Source organism: Gobio gobio (genome assembly GCF_949357685.1).
Source record: "Gobio gobio genome assembly, chromosome: 9".
In the NCBI taxonomy this organism is placed as follows: domain Eukaryota; kingdom Metazoa; phylum Chordata; class Actinopteri; order Cypriniformes; family Gobionidae; genus Gobio; species Gobio gobio.
Genome location: NC_137115.1, coordinates 7,196,311 through 7,214,750, shown reverse-complemented (window position 1 = coordinate 7,214,750; position 18,440 = coordinate 7,196,311). Strand labels below are relative to the sequence as shown.

Genomic DNA, 18,440 nt, shown 5'->3' with positions numbered 1-18,440 from the left:
ATTGAATGTAGAAAATAATGACTTTAGAAAAAGTGTAGCGTTTTTATGGACTTGATGACCCAACATTCACTGCCATTATAAAGCTTGGAAGAGCCAGGACATTTTTAATATAACTCTGATTGTGTTCGTCTGAAAGAAGAATGTCATATACAATTAGGATGAATTGAGGGTGAGTAAACCATGGGCTAATTTTCATTTTTGGGTGAACTAACCATTTAAGTGCAAAACACAATGCTCTTTTTTTAATTTGCGTTCATCTCACATCACTCTATTCACTTGACATCTTTTCTGACTGGTTTTAATTGATCTTTAATGTGGGCACAAATTGACTCTCTCTCTCACACACACACACACACACACACACACACACACACACACACACACACACACACACACACACACACACACACACACACACACACACACACACACACACACACACACACACACACACACACACACACACACACACACACACACACACACACACACACACACACACACACACACACACACACACATGTAGTGTTTTCATCTTTTATGGGGACTTTCCATAGGCGTAATGGTTTTTATACCGTACATACCGTATATTATATCCCCCTACACTGCCCCTGCCCCTAAACCTAACCCTCACAGGAGACATTCTGCAATTTTACATTTTCAAAAAACATCACTTAGTCTGATTTATAAGATGTTTTCCTCATGGGGACCTAAAAATGTCCCCACAAGGATGAGGATTTCGGATATTGCTATCTTTGTGGGGACATTTTGTCCCCATAACGTGATGATTACCAGTCCACACACACACACACACACACACACACACACACACACACACACACACACACACACACACACACACACACACACACACACACACACACACACACACACACACACACACACACACACACACACACACACACACACACACACACACACACACACACACACACACACACACACACACACACACTGCACCTAATTGATTCTGATGACTCAGTATCTTAAAAGCATTTTGTGTTGCTAGTCACATGCTTATCTCTGTCCTTGTGTGTGAGAGAGCTCTTCTTTCACTCTTCACTTAAGACCACAGTAGTGACAAATGTGTTTGGAATCTGTAGGTTTTTCTGAACAAGGATGGATTTCACTCTCAGGTATCACAGATATATCAATCAATCTCTCTTATTCAAGCTGCTGATACTTAATGCAACAGTAAATTATCTAATACATCCATAAGTGTTAAGTATGTACTGTATGTATATACTGTACAGATATACTAATAGTTCTGGTCTGAGGAGTGCATCTGCTATTGAGAGAGAGAGAGAGAGAGAGAGAGAGAGAGAGAGAGAGAGAGAGAGAGAGAGAGAGAGAGAGAGAGAGAGAGAGAGAGAGAGAGAGAGAGAGAGAGAGAGAGAGAGAGAGAGCGAGAGAGAGAGAGAGAGAGAGAGAGAGAGAGAGAGAGAGAGAGAGAGCGAGAGAGAGAGAGAGAGAGAGAGCGAGAGAGCGAGAGAGAGAGAGAGCAGGAGTAACCTGCCATAATTGTCCTGAACTGTCATATTCACATAAGAACCAATCTTGCGCTGGTAGTTTGGAGTGTCTCAGCTGTCAGGTGGCACTATTAATGTATTGTGGTGCTGATAGGAGACTCAGTCACTGCCTTTTCTGAGCCATAAAGACACACACACACACACACACACACACACACACGCACACGCACACGCGCACACACACACACACACACACACACACACACACACACACACACACACACACACACACACACACACACACACACACACACACACACACACACACACACACACACACACACACACACACACACACACACACACACACACACACACACACACACACACACACACACACACACACACACACACACACACACACACACACACACAAACAAAACGAAACAAATACATATATAAACAAATAATGTGCATTCTTAAAATAAATAAATTGTGCTTGCCCATGCAAAAGATGTTTCCATGATATTAAGATGCTGGTTTGCAAGCATTCTAAATGGTTGCTAGTTTTTCGCTAGGTGACTGTTAGGGTGCAATTTGCACAGATAAGGAAATTAGCTTGTATATATGATGACACAATGTCCTGAGCTCTTTGTCACTAACATTCCAGGAAAAAGCAGCCAAATAAAATTAGTCAATAAATATAATGCAAAATAAAGTACCATTTTGGGAAAAAAAATATATGCCTGTTTATGTTACCAATTGAAAGCAATAAGGTCATTTTGGACCCTGATTTGAGGTGTCATTCAAGGTCCAAGGCAGGTTACGAATTCACATATAATAAATAATAACAGGGACTGTGATAGGGACCCAAGCGGTCACCAGGAGAAAAAACACCAGGGTGTAAAAACAGAAGCAATGTTGGAGTCAAAAATTATGTTCATTAACAGCAGATGTGCAAAAATGTGCAAACAAATATGATTAAAACAAAGAAAAACAGGCTATAAAAAAGCAGTCTAAAAACTAGAACTGCAACAGTACCAACTCCCCTCATCAACAATTTAGGCGAGAGTTTCAATGTGCTCAAGCAACACTTCAATAACCTTGTTCCTCATTTCAGAAAAACATGATCCGTCCTCCAATCCCCTAGTGACGGCTGCCTTATATACAAACACACAGTTTTCTGCTTGATAATTAGAAGATACCATTTTTATAAAAATTAACGGTAAGACTTTAGAATAATTGTCCGTCATTAATAGGTAACTATGCAGGAAGTAATGCAGGACTAATGAGTAGTGCTACATTAACCCTTCAGCTACTACTATTAACTAATATAGAAACAAGCTTAACTAATCAGTAAATTATATCAAATTTAGGATTAAGATAGCTCCTTATTAGGTAATGAATACTTACTGAATGGAATTGGCATCACTAAGAACTAGGTAACTATGACAAATTATAAAGAATTACTAATTAATTACTAATCACAACATTAACGTGTCTGAGATGTGAGAAATTGTCTTTTTTTACTCTCAATGTGGTCATAAAATGCATCACTAGTTACTAAAGGTTACTATGCAAAAACTACCAGTGATCTCGACCATTATTTTAAAGTGAAAAAGATGGTTTTTCACTTTAAAATAATGGTCCAGATCACTAGTAGTTCTTGAAGATTGTCCTTCTTTACTCTGAATAAAGTCATAAAATGCATCAGTAATTACTCAATTACCTAGTCACTCTTCAAGAACTACTAGTAATCTGGACCATTATTAAAAACATCTTTTTCACTTTAAAATAATGGTCCAGATCACTAGTAGTTCCTGCATAGTGACTAGGTAACCCGTGAGTAATTAGTGATGCATTTTATAAATTTATTCAGAGTAAAGAATATGATTGATTATGTCTCAGACACACAATAATGTTCTTTATAATTTGTCAGTTTGTTAATAGTTATTAATGAGGCTAATCTCATTAAGTAAGTATTGATTACTTAGCTATGTACTATCTCCTAAATTCAATACTTACTGATTAGTTAAGCTTGTTTCTATATTAGTAAGTAGTAGCTGAAGTGTTAAAGTAGTACTAATCATTAGTCCTGCATTACTTCCTGCATAGATACCTATTAATGACGGACCATTATTCTAAAGTCTTACCAAATTAACTCTTGCTTCACACCAGATGATGTTACAACAAGAGTTAAAATAAAACAAGAGCTAAAATAAATCCATAAATATAACAAATTAGACGGATAAAACAGACCTACATTGGCACAAACTTTCCATAAATAGCTTAAATGAGCTCTCCCCTTCAGTTCACGTTCTTTAAAGCCACGCCCACTCAGCTAAAACAGGAAATAAAACAGCAAACCCAGCGTAAATATTATTAAAAATGCACAGGAACAGTACGAACACAGTAAAAACACAGTGATGGATGACAAATTCAATGTCTCTCTATTCTCTGAACCAAAACAATGAATAAATTTTCATTACTTGAAATAAAACATCAATTGAATATATACATATATATATATATATATATATATATATATATATATATATATATATGTATATATTAGTGCTGTCAAACAATTAAAATATTTAATCGCGATTAATCGCATTAATGCCATAGTTAACTCACAATTAATCGCACATTTTTATTTATTCTAAATGCCCCTTGATTTCTTTTTGACCCATTATTTTTTCTTATTTTAATGCTCTTATCAACATAGAAAAGTGGATCGGCTTGCTTTGTTCAAATGTTTGTTTTATTGAAAACAACATTGGCATACTGTAGTGTTCGATTTCACACCAACATTCTCACTTGAAGCAGTCATTCACTCTTGGAGCAAATAATCGCTCACACAATGTAACACTGTCTATCAATAAAAGGGTGAAAAAAATACTTTGTTGCACAAACAGCCCCTTCAACAGCCCTTTCTAAGGGATCAAAACAGGGTGATACAAAATAAAATTACAAAGTGCACATGCAAGGTAAACTAGGACTCCGCCTATAGTGCAGTTAAACCAGGGGTCGCCAACTAGCGGACTCCGGTCCGAATCCGGACCGCGAGATGCGTCCATCTGGACCGCGAAGCCTTTTGACGTAACGAAACCGTTAACGTTGCAATGCTCATTGTTACTACGTTCAGACCCAGACGCGCGGTCAAGCATGCAGTGAAGAAGAGGCTGATGGTGCGCTCACACCGGACGCGAATGACGCGACATGCACGCCGCTTAATCCGCGCCGCAGAATGTCTATTTGCGTCTTTGCATTGACTTAAATCACTCGCGCAAAACGCTTCATTCGCGTCCGGTGTGAGCGCACCATCAGAGCAGAAAGCAGCGCTCAAGACAAGCACTTTTAGTTGAAGACCCCTGAGTTAAACCATGGCTTAATACGTTTCTCATTTCGGCGTCTCACGCTTGCCATCCACGTCTACTCATTTAATGGCCCAAACAAGTGTGGGCAGCCGCAGCGTGCCTGATGTTTTGTTTCTGGTCTAGCTGCATCCGGAGTGGTGTTGTAGTTTTTCTAACGTTACTAGTTGTTGCAACACCATGTGAAAAAACTACAAAGTTTGTTAGACCAAAAAGAACGTTAATCTCGCGATAAAAAAATTAACGCCGTTAAAATAGGTTTGCGTTAACGGCGTTAATAACGCGTTTAACTGACAGCACTAGTATATATATATATGTATATATATATATATATATGTATATATATATATGTATATATATATGTATATATATATATGTATATATATACGTATATATATATATATATATATATGTATATATATATATATATATATATATATATATATATATATATATACGTATATATATATATATATATATATATATATACGTATATATATATATATATATATATATATATACGTATATATATATATATATATATATATATATATATATATATATATATATATATATATATATATATATATATATATATATATATATATATATATATATATATATATATATATATATATATATATATATATATATATACTAGGGCTGTCCAAAGATTAATCGTGATTAATCGTATCCAAAATAAAAGTTTGTGTTTACATAATATATGTGTGTGTACTCTGTTAATTATTATTTATATATAAATACACACACATTCATGTATATATTTAAGAAATATTTGCATGTATATACTGTATATACATTTATATAATCTATAATATATATAAATATAAATGTTTTATATATAAAAATAATATTTTTTTCTTAAATATATACATGCTTGTGTGTGTATTTATATATAAATAATAATTAACAGAGTACACACACATATATTATGTAAACACAAACTTTTATTTTGGATGCGATTAATCGCGATTAATCTTTTGACAGCCCTAATATATACACATACATATATATCTTAATGATACTGAAACCATAATGCTCTGAACATAGTAGGTCTCTTCCCTGTAAAACTCCTAGTAAGTACGTCTGAAATGTCTCATTCTGGAAATGACTACAACACATACAAAACATCACACTGCTGAGGGAACAGAACGGATTCAATGTGACACAGTTACAGCATGACAATTTGCTGAAGGTTTAAGGTTAAGAGAAGTGATTCAGGAAAGTATAGTGATGTTGGTGATGAGGACATATTAAAAGAGGATAACTGGAGAAGGAAACAGGGAGAAGGTGACACAAAAAATAAAGAGTTAGCAGCTGAGCCTGAATTAGACTTGTTTATGCAGAGCGGAAATCTGCATCTCACACATTACAGAACTCATTCCTCTCGCTCGCTCATTCTGGTGCTCTTGCACATCTTTACTCGAATGCCCACCTGTCTGTCTGGATTTCTGCACACTATAACATTAATTTAGCGCAGTGTACTTAAGCACAACATCTCTCTTGTTCTCTCTCACACACATCACACATTTGTTTGTGTATCATAGTGGGAACTTTCCATTGATGACTTCTGTTTTCAGCCTAGGCGCAGTGGAAAATGTGCCTCTACCTACATTTTTACAAAACTCCAAAAATGTGTATACTACCCGGGAATACAAGATAACTACATGGGTTAAGGTTAGGGGTAATTTCAGGATTAGGCCCTGTCCACATGAACACAGGTATTTTCAAAACAGCAGCTTTTTCTATGCAGTTTGGCCGTTCGTCCACACACAAACGCAGTATCCGGACACTGAAACCAAACATTTTTGAAAACTGCTGCCAGGGTGAACATTTTTAGAAACTCCAGTTGCAGTGTTGTCGTGTTGCCATTGAAACCAGAGATTTTGGCTTGTTACGTCAGAACCGGCAATAACCCTTTTTCCAGGCTTCTGATTGGTCGGCATGGCTTTACGTTAGAGTTATATTGCCACCTGTTGGTTTGGCATGCTCTTGACAGCGCTTCATAGCATGTTTTTGCGTTTCCATGTTGACGCAATTTTTTTTTTTTTAAAGGTCCCGTTTTTCCTGTGTTTTTGAAGCTTTGATTGTGTTTACAGTCTGCAATATAACATGTGTTCATGTTTCGCGTGTAAAAAAACACAGTATGTTTCATACTTTCCTGTATACCGCTGTTTTCACTGTCCTAAAAACGACTTGAAGATTTCCTTATTCTATGAAGTCCCTCCTTCAGAAATACGTAACGAGTTCTGACTGTGCCAGCGGTTCCCGTGTTGTGATTGGACAGCAGCTTAGCGCACGTTGCCCGGAAAGGTCACGCCTCTGACCATAACGGAGATGCATGTGCTCAAAGTACAGCGTCCCTGAAGGCCAAACAAAGGTGATTTTACTCCAGGATGAAAATAACAGCGTCTTGACGACATGGCGACAAACACTCGACGAACGCAACACTTCCTCTTCTCCACGAGGGAGAGCAACAAGACCACGCCCCCTTTTTTTGCATATTCTTGTGGGCGGAGGTTAGTCGACAAACTGTTTTACTGACGTCATTAAAGCAGGATGTACAGGGATGTAGTCCAAACAAAATCGGAAACGAACAAAATTTTAAGAGGAACAAAAACGAAATCAAAATAAATTTGAATCGTTCTGAACAGAAATGTTAATTTGAAATGACCATTAACCGGTTAATAACGTTATTTTATCGTTCTCTTTAATATTTTTATTTGGCAGTGACCAATCATGAATTGAGTAGTACAGCATGTGATGTTGATGGATCAAGCGTGAGTGAAATGCCCGCGCAGCAGTCATCTATGAATCTACCGTCAGTGTGAGCACGCATTTTCATGCCTCAAGTACATTTCTTTCCCCGCTGAGGTCTACAATGAATGTGCAGGTATTGGAGGACATTCTTTTCGAACGTTTAAATAAGCAGTACGGACTTTAAGCTCAAACAGACTGATTTAGGCTAGTTTATGGATTCCGTTTAAGCCTATCCAAGTAGGCTATAGCATCTATCAAACATTTTTCCTATAGTCTTTCAGATTGCCAATACAGGACAGGTCAATGTTTTCTATATAGACGGTTGATGCTTCGTATTAAATGGTATGTTATATTGCATTAAATGATCAAGCTTTATTAGCTGACTGAATTTGATTATGTGATGCAAGGACGTGTTGCGCAGTGTTTGCTTTGGAATTAGCAGTTGACGGTGCATTAATGGTTATCCAGTTTATTTATTCTTTATTTATACATTTTTTAAAACAAGTCGTGTTGAAAAAAAGTTATGTAACGTTACAAAGAATGTTATCACTCTTCTGAAAAGAATTAGGCATAAGAGGCCACTTTCGATTGTCTAACGCTCCATTAAAACAGGTCCGCTGTTTATGCTTTGTAATTAATGCATGTATTTCTGTTGTGGTTTTAAAAATGTTATGAAATAAATATTCAAGTTTAATTACCATGCGTTATATTATTATTGAGTGAAAATAAGTCTATTTATACATATTTGTTTAAAGTATAGGCTAAATTAAAATAACGTTATTAACCGGTATTTTTTCAAATCAAACCGTTTTCGGAACGAAAAAACGGAAACGTTAAAATATCGATTCTGCTCGGAGTGAACCGATTGATATTTTTTTCCGTTTTTAAGCACCTGATTATTTATGCTCTAACAGCAACTTTACACACTAACTAAAGTTTAAAAAAATGGGATCACGAAGAACAGGACCTTTAAACGGAGGGATAAAGTTTTTAAAAATGTTTAAATGTTTATTAAAATACCTGTGCATGTGTAGATGTAATATGTTCTCCTTGTTTCATTGTAGGAGTGAGTTAGTTCATAATTCTCTATCCCTGTGAAAAGGTAGGAAGTGTACTCTGTCATCCGTTAAATTTATTTGGTTATTTTGTCCATCCATGTTATTTGAAGACATATATTGATTTTAAAGATGTTTTCAAATGTATATGTGCATATATTTTCGGTTTTGTGTTTTTGATATTATTTCATGTGGTGGATTATATTTTTCTGTATGTTGTATTGTGTTCAAGGTTTATTTGTGTATTTTGGGCTTTTATTCTTTGTATTTTGGTTATATTTTACATCTCTCTTTATTCATGTTGTAGTATTATCTATCACGTTTGATTAGCTGCAGCTACAGCCATGGTGTTTGCATTGTATTAACACATTGCATTGTATTATCCCTGTGAAAAGTGGTGGATGTGAATACAGAAAGCCGAAAAAAAAGCTTCACTGCTGTGACGACAATGATCTTGGTGTCCTCCTCATAAATCACACAACGCAGAGACATTTGGGGGAGCACACTAACGAAGAGGGTTACATAGACAAGGCCTTAGTTCCTAGTAATTACCCAGTTAATATATTACTATAATAAGTATATAGTATGAACATGCGGCACAGGACTGTAAAATAAAGTGCCAACAGTTTCCAGCTGAAATGACAAGTACACTGTAAAAATAATATAGCTGGTTTAACTTAAAAAAGTAACCTAGTTGCCTTAAAATTTTGAGTTCATTTAAATTAAGCCACTTATAGCCTAATAATACTCATAGATTTAGCTTATGTGACGTGGTTGTGTATGATTTGGCAATAGGGAACAGCCAATACACTGTTGAAAATCGGACCGACTCCCCACATTTTTTAAACATGTTTAAAAAATAGTTGTGAGGTGCTCGTAACGTGCTCATCTGCGAGCACATACAACAGCAAAAATCGCATCATGTACGCCTGTATTTAGTTTTTTGTCCAATCTCCCTATTCTCCTTAGTATTAAAAGGCTGTTATTTTGTATCTCCTTTGTCTTGACAACAAGATGGATTCTGGCTGTAAGTGTTAAATTATTACCTGTTTATTGTGCATTTTCTGTGCTGACTTTGGGAGAATATTTATATGGAATGGATTTGTATATTGCAATATGTGTTCACTGATTCAGCTGAAAGGATAATCAACGTCTACAAAATGTTTTAAAAAAGAGCACACAAAGGATGTGAATTAGGGGTGTAACGATTCGTTTTAACAACGATTCGATTCGTATCACGATTTGAGGTTGTCGATACGATTCAAGGACGATATTGGTTCATTTAGAACGATACGATCCGAAACGATTCAGTGACTTGAAATCGATTCAGTAACTTTTTAGCCAAAAATTGTGTGACTGAAATAAATATCTGGATACTGGTCATTGCAGGTGAAGTTTCCTAGATTCCTGTTGTTTCTTGTAAGGGAATCAGGTATCAATTAATTATGGATATAAACAAACAAGTAAACAAAAATTAATGGCAAATGCATTCAAATTTTATTTGAATAAAATGCAACCAACAGTTTAGGTTGAATTAACAGGAAGTTAACCTTTTCTGCTCTCATTTTCAATATTCAATACATTTTCAATAAAAGCACAGTAAGTGCAACCAACATTTCAACAGTAGGTTAACCTGCTACTTCTGCTTTTGTTTTCCAACATACAAATATTACAATATTAATATAAAAAAATAAAGTGCAACTAACTTCTCTTCAGGTTTAATTAAAAGTAGGTTTACCTGCTACTTTTGCTGTTGTTTTTCAACATTAAAATAATACAAATACAATATTAATATCAAAAATAAAGTGCAACCAACATTTCTTCAGGTTGAATAAACTGGCTGAACCTGCTACTACAGGGCTGGACATTAAGCCGGTTCACACGCTTGTCCTTCGGACAAGTAAATCTGTCATTCACTTGTCCGAGTAAAACATTTGCTTGTCCAGATTTTTTTTGTAAATATAATCTATTCTGAAGCAATATTCTCACCAGTGTTTAATCAGCTTTGACATATTTAAATATGCATATTTGTCATATTTGTACCTTTTTATAAAGGGCATTTTTTCATATCTTATTAAATATAGGGTATGCTTCGGCTTTCCTTTTATATTCTTAAATTTGATCAATAAATTAAATTAGAATAAGACACTATAGGCTGTTACCAATCAAATTAAATCATTTACACTGAAAAATTACAACTGCATTAAATAATTTTATGAGATTATTTTAAATATTTTTGAATATACAAATAAGAAATGTTGGGAAGATGAAACTAAACCACCAGTAGGTGGCAGCATGTGACCGTCTTAATGAGCGATTCATTGAGTCGATTCAGTGAAACGGCTGAATCATTCAAGAATTTGGCGGTCATTTACGAATAGGCCATTGAATCTTTGATTCAACCGATTCATTAAAACGCTGAATCATTCACTAACACACACTGTTGCTGTGAGATGCGTTACGGTTCTGCTGTGATATTTGTTTGGAACTATTTTCGCTGCTGAAATAGAACAAAAACAGTCCATATTGCTTCTAAAATGTAAGTGACTTAATGTTAAATTGTTTATGGAACTGGCGTATGAAATCAGTGTCATTTTCAGTCGTGATGGTATTCAGGAAAACAACACTCTTGTTAGTGTAATGTTGCTTAACTGTATCATATGTTATAAATATAAAAACTGCACAATTTTAACTGTGTATGTTAACTGAGTTTCTTTGTATGAGCGGCGCTCATTTGTTTTCGTCCTCGTCTCCTCGAGATGCTGCGCGAGCCTCAACACTTCAGAACACTTCTCTGTGCGTTCACTATGTCACCAGCAGTACTAAAAACTCGCTCTGCTGGCACACTGCTGCCAGTAATGCACAGTTAACATTTAGCAAGGGTTGATAGTACAGGTAGCTCTTTCTCCTGGTGGCTTGATAATTTCTCGCTCGTTGGCTTCTCCTCTGCCATCCGCCATGCTGTTTTGTTTTCTTATTAGCGCTGCTGCTGGTGCGTGGCGATGATGTCACAGATAGGCAGACTGAATCGAGTAACGTTTAACGCCTTTATAATTAAAAGTGCTAAGAAAAAACATCCATATAAAGTCTGACGTGCTTAAATCCAATGCGTTATTTCCTATTATCGATACAATCGATTGATTACCTTTTAAAACGATGTTAGATCGATACATGTCGTCCGGAAGGCCAACTTGCCGAGCACAGATCGATGTAGTTAGATCATAGGAATATAAATCGATACATCGATGTAGTAGATGAATCGTTACACCCCTAATGTGAATGCATATCATTTTGAGAATGGTGAGGGTTTCAATTGGTACTAAGCTAGCTGAAACATTAAACAGACAAATAAACATTAAAAGCCATGTCCCAAGCTCACATTATAATTTGATGTAGTCTATATGACAGACTTGCGCTACACATGATGACTTTTTTGAAGTGATTCCAATCATATTTCAAGAAATTCAAACCCATCATGGTGAACAGTGGGCATCTGAAGTGTCTCAGCTGAAGGAAATAATACATTATTTATTGCCTTTAACTTATCGGGCCAATAACACTAACATAAAAAATGAACATATATGGGCCGAAACCGATATGATGGCCAATATATCGTGCATCTAGCTCTAAATGTCATTCACAAAGTTCTATATACATTTACATTCTTCCTATATCTGTTTAACCGTATCTAACTACAGTAATGAGGATCCATGCATGGTTTAACCTGTGGTTACCATAGTCTTATTATAAATACCATGGTTAAACTATGGATACTATGCAAAAACGATTGTAATTTTAATAAGGGTAAGAACAAAGTAGAATCCTGAACTTTTAAGCCTCTTTCCTCTTGTGTAATATTCTAATGAACTGATGAAATCACTGGCTCTGTTTGCCTTCTGAAATTCCAAGCTGTGACTGAACTTCAATAATTAAGATACTGATGAAGGAAAGACAATATTTGTTAGGGAGTTCCAACTCAGTCCACCTGCTGTGAGAATAATTTATTTTCCAGCCCAATATAAATTGTGTGTTAATTAACATCACAGCTCAAAACCAATGCATATTAATGTGTCTACAAATGTGGATAAATTATGCAAATACCATAGCAATTTCATTATTATATACATTCATTTTAATGCCCCGTTCCTCTAATCAGTGCTTTCAAATCAGATGCAACTGCTCTCAGTCAGGATAGTCTGGATCACTGCCATCCTGAGGCACGTCAACTTTTCATTTATTATTCAGAGAGTGGAAGCGTGTAGGTCACCACAGTGGACACTTAATTAGCTAAATATACAGGTTTACTTGCTTACTATTGGTCAAAATGTATCCATTTATATACATTACATTTCTCTTTACACATAACATTTTATACAGTGTATGGTAACCCATACTCGGAATTATCCCTCTGCATTTAGCCCATCCAAGTAAGTGCACACACATTCGGAGAAGTGAGTAGTGAACAACACACACACACACACACACACACACACACACACACACACACACACACACACACACACACACACACACACACACACACACACACACACACACACACACACACACACACACACACACACACACACACACACACACACACACACACACACACACGTTTGTTTTTGTGAAATGTGAGGACATTCCATAGGCGTAATGGTTTTTATACCGTACAAACCGTATTTTCTATCCCCTTACACTGCCACTGCCCCTAAACCTACCCATCACACACACACTGCCCATGCCCCTAAACCTAATCCTCACAGGAGACTGTGCAGTTCACTTTCAGTGAAAAAAAACTTGTTCTGTATGATTTATAAGCATTTTGAAAAGTGAGGACATGGGGAACGTCCTCATATTTCACCCTCTTTTTGTAATACCTATGTCATACCCATGTCATTATACACATTTGTGTCCTGATATTTCACAAAAAACATGCCCACACACACACACACACACCCGGAGCAGTCGGCAGCCATTCACTGCAGTGCAGGGAGTGATTGGGGGTCAGGTGTCTTGCTCACGGGCACCTCAGTCATTTCCTGCCGGTATTGAGAATCAAACCCGCAACCTTCAGGTTACCAGTCCAACTCTCTAAATATTAGGCCACGCCTGCAACCAAATATACTGCCCCCTTATGTTAGGGCTAAACATATTTGTACAAATATTTGCCTTCCTCACATATCAGCACTCGTGCAAGAATGATCATTATACATCTGACATCAACATTTTATTAAAACTTTTCCTTTCCAACTTGTGGCCTGACAAATAGACAATGGCTATGGTCTTTTGTGCATTAACATTAATCAAACAACAATAGGAAAAAAGAGAATCAGGGAAAAACATTTAAAAAGATACTTTTAATCTGCAAGGGCAAAGTGACAATAAAGACACTGATAATCTCACAAAAATTCAATTTCAAATAAATGCAGTTTTTTTTAAACTTTCTATTCATCAAAGAATCCTGAAAACAATCTTTACCATTTTACATGGTTTACAGAAACTATTTTCAACATTGGTAGTAAAAGAATTATATAATATATATAATATTATATATATTGTGAAATATTATTGCAATTTCAAAGAACTTTATTTATTGTAATATATTTTAAAATGTCATTTATTTCTGTGATCAAAGCTGAATTCTCAGCATCATTACTCCAGTCTTCAGTGTCACATGATCCTTCAGAAATCATTCCGATGTGATGATTTTGCTGCTCAAGAAACTTATAATTTTTATACTATAATCATTTACTATCATTTTTTTCCAGGATTATTTGATGAAAAGCATTTATTCGAAACAGAAATCTTTAATAACATTATAAATGGGAACTTTAAAGGGGTGGTAAAACACATTCTTTCGAAGGCTTGATTGTGTTTGTGGGGTGCACTGTAACATGTGTTCATGCTTCGTTTAAAAAAAAAATGGCATTATTTTTCATATATTTGACCTTTATTCTACACTGCTCTGTCCCTCCTTGTAAAACGGTCTGATGGTTTCCGGGTTGTATGAAGCCGGTCCCTCAAAAATATGCAATGGGCTCAGATTGGTTAGCTGGCCCAGTGTGTTGTGATTCGCTAACCGCATAGTGCACGTTTGTCGGAAATGTCACGCCCCTTACCTTTACCGTTAGACTGTGCTTTGGGTAGTTTTAGAAACAATGGCGTCAATAAAACCATACCAATCTGAGCCCGAATCGGACCCAGACAATTTTAGTGAAGATGATCGAGCAGAACCTGTTCAACCTGTTCAGTCCTCAAGAGTAAAGACTGCGGATCTATAATGATCGCTACTGAATGGCACTGTTACTTTTGTATTTTTAGAACGATTATAGCCAAATATCTGTCGCAAGAACTATTAACCCAAAACGAACACTAAACATTGGCTTTACTAGTAGCCAAATCACACACAGAACCATGTTTAGCATGCCTGTAGATAAACAATACATAAAAGCTCTAATCAAAGAATAATTTACACTAATTCCAAGTTCGCTGTTGAGATTTAGTTGTTTGTCGGATAAAGTTAAGTATGAATGAGCATTTAACAAACTGGTTTGCAGAGCCAAACAGCGTTGTCATTTGTTTTCTTCCTTGCTACAACGTACAATTAACAATACGAACTATTACAGGAAAACGAAAAATAAATCATACTTACAGGTTATGGCCCGTAAACAGCTTCTGTTTTTAAATTCATCTTTAGGGACGAGAGCGAGATTTGAGTAATAATTATGAGGGACGAGTAAAAAATACATTTTAACCATTGATCCCTAACTCCCCCATCCCTAGGAAGGCTGAACAAAGTGGACCTGCAATCCGGATGAAAATAACAGTGTTTCGTCGGCATTGCGGCAACAACATTCCAGTCTACTAACTATACCGCAACAACTCTTCCCCACAGAAATAAAAAATGGCCTCGCCCTCTTTATTTAATATTCTCGGAGGAGGGGTTTATATAAATATTGGGACTGGTGATGTCAGCAACCCTGGAGGAATGTGTGTAGTCGCCTGCTGGCCGTTTGCTGTAGTCCTTAGAAATGGATTTCTTTTAAAGCAAATATCTCCCTTTGCTTTAAACTTTGAACGTTGTAACTTTGCAGATGTTGTTTATGCTCAAACAGCAACATTAAACACTAGCTAAAGTTAGAAAAGTGAAATCGTGTTTTATCACCCCTTTAATGTGTCCTTGCTGAATAAAAGTATTCATTCATTTATTTTTTAACGTTTTTTTTCCTACCCCAAATTTTTTTAATGGTACTGTATCACAGTTTCCACCAAAGTAAATGAAGCACACTACTGTTTTTAACATTGATAATGATCATAAATGTTTCATGAGCAGCAAATCAGCATATTAGATTTCTGAAGGATCATGTGACACTGACGACTGGAGTAATGAGTAATATGATCACAGGAATAAACTGCATTTTAAAATAAATTACAACAGAAAACAGTTCTTGCAATAATATTTCACGATATTAGTGCTTTTACCCTATTTTTTATTAAATAAATGCAGCCTTGGTGAACATAAGAGACTTTTAAAAATATCTTATCTATAATTATATACGTATCTTAGAATTATATCAGTAATAATAAACAGTAATTTATGTAGTGTAGTTGATACCTAAAGATACCTAAAGCACTGTTTAATTGATTTGTATCTTGGTTAAATTGTTGTTATTTGTTCTATTGCTTGTCATTTCTGTCTCTGTACTTAACAGTATCACTGATATCAACAAATGATACTTTGATATGACAACTCTAGTTCAGATGATCTGTCACTGTCTCACACACTCGCACGCTGCACGAGTCCTCAAAATTGCTGGGTTAGAGAGGTCAATTCACAACTTAGAGCATTTCACTCTTCACTGGAGAGGGAGACGGCAAGACAGATGGGAGAGAGAGAGAGAAATGCAAGCTTGGGAAAGAGGAGGGAGGCCAAAAAAGAGAGGGGGAGGAATTTGTGGGAATGAAATATCGAGACATGGATGGAAGGACAAAGATGGCTGTGCCTTGTCCTTGCCAAGGACGAACTCATTTCACCCATTATCATCAGAGGGGAGACGGCCGACACTCGCCATCGTGGCTAAAAATTACCTCCGCTGGGACACGCAGCCACCTCGCCGCTCGCAACACCACAGCGAGAGAGAGAGAGAAGTGAAAATAATAGAAAGGGATGGAGAGGAACAGATAAAAGAACAAAGCTGGGGATCATGGGAGTGGAAAGAGGCTGTTTTGAGATGTTGCCATATTGCACTACTGGAACAGAGCAGACGCGCTCTTTATCATTTCCGACTGAGTGGGTTCACACACACTGATCTGCGCTTTCACATCCGCTGAGCTTCTAAATGGGGCATGGAAGAAGTGAAAAAGCGGACACGCGAACACAAAATGTTAATCTTTGATGTGTCCTGTCGTTTGACGTTATCACAGATGTACACTTGACAGACCGTTACGTCATAGAGAGCTCAGGTTCTCGTGGTTTTGACACTCACGTGTGTGTGTGTGTGTGTGTGGGAGCGTCGCCTGAGGACTCGTCCTTGGTTCACTAGACGCTCAGTGAGGAAGCAAATTCACAAATACACATCTGTGCCCGTGGTTATGACCACGCAAGGCAGTCACGTCCCGAAGGCAAGATCTGCCTGCAAACATTAACCAGTTAGAGCCCCGTCTTAAAATCAATGGCATTTTGTTGACATCCAGGCTCAGCTCATTGCGAGAAACTGCCTGTTCTTTTCTCACATCTCATTTCACTTTAAAGTTGAAAGTGAAGTATAGGAATCTTTTCATTTTGTGAAAATTTTGATTGTTGCTTGGGGCGAAGAATAATGAGCACAGGAAGGGATGCTATTGCTGTCGCTTCTCTCCAAAGTTACACAGTGTTACAGTTGAAGCTTTCAAAACCAACTGAACTAGGTTTTTGCACACATTCTTATACGTGTTGTTAAAGGACATTTCAGGATGAGAACTACACCTATAAAACATTACAATTTAATAAGGAAAACACAATGGTTTTGCACAGTAACCGCTACACTGACAGGTAAATGTGTAGGTGCAGTAAACACTATGCATATATCAAAATGCAAGGCAGTAAGCACTGTATGTTTGGTGAAAATTATATGTTTGGAGAAATATTTAGCTACACGGTGTTATGGTGACACATATTTCAGGCAAAAAAGGGCTATTGAATTGACAAGTCCAGTTCTGATGTGTGTCTTAAAGGGTTAACATAAGGCATGAAAACGGACACGCACCGTGAATGACTGTGAGGCCGTGTATGAATACGGGTTGGCCGCGCTCATTTTAGTTTCGTTTTAAAATTAGTGCCAATCTGGGGGCGGGTTGCTTGAATTGTGGGTTAATGAAAAAAACAAAACAACAACACGGTACAATGACAAACTCACTTAAATAGACGCTTTTACATTTTGCTTTGAAACCAAATCTTCCGCGATCGTCTGGTCTGTCAGCTCCTCACTCTCTGATGAATGAGATCTAACTCCTGCTTCGTTTGTGCTATAAGACAAAGTAAGTGCATTCTGGGAGTTGTTGTCTTTCCTCCATATGAGCCAAAAATACATTTTCTGGCTTTTCCCAGTCTAGAAGGCACCAACTTCTAAAATAATTTCACATTTCTACTACATAAATGACCCAATTTAAATACACATTCATCTTTCCAGCGGTGAAGTACCCCTTTAACTTTCATAGGAATTCATTGAGAACACTCACTTTGCTCTGCACCGCTC

At 36.6% G+C, this 18,440-nt stretch overlaps 1 protein-coding gene across 5 annotated transcripts in view; it reads right to left on the bottom strand.

Annotated features, from left to right (window-relative positions):
- sphkap (SPHK1 interactor, AKAP domain containing) overlaps positions 1–18,440 on the bottom strand; it is a 259,654-nt gene that overhangs the window by 55,076 nt on the left and 186,138 nt on the right. The window lies entirely within an intron of this gene.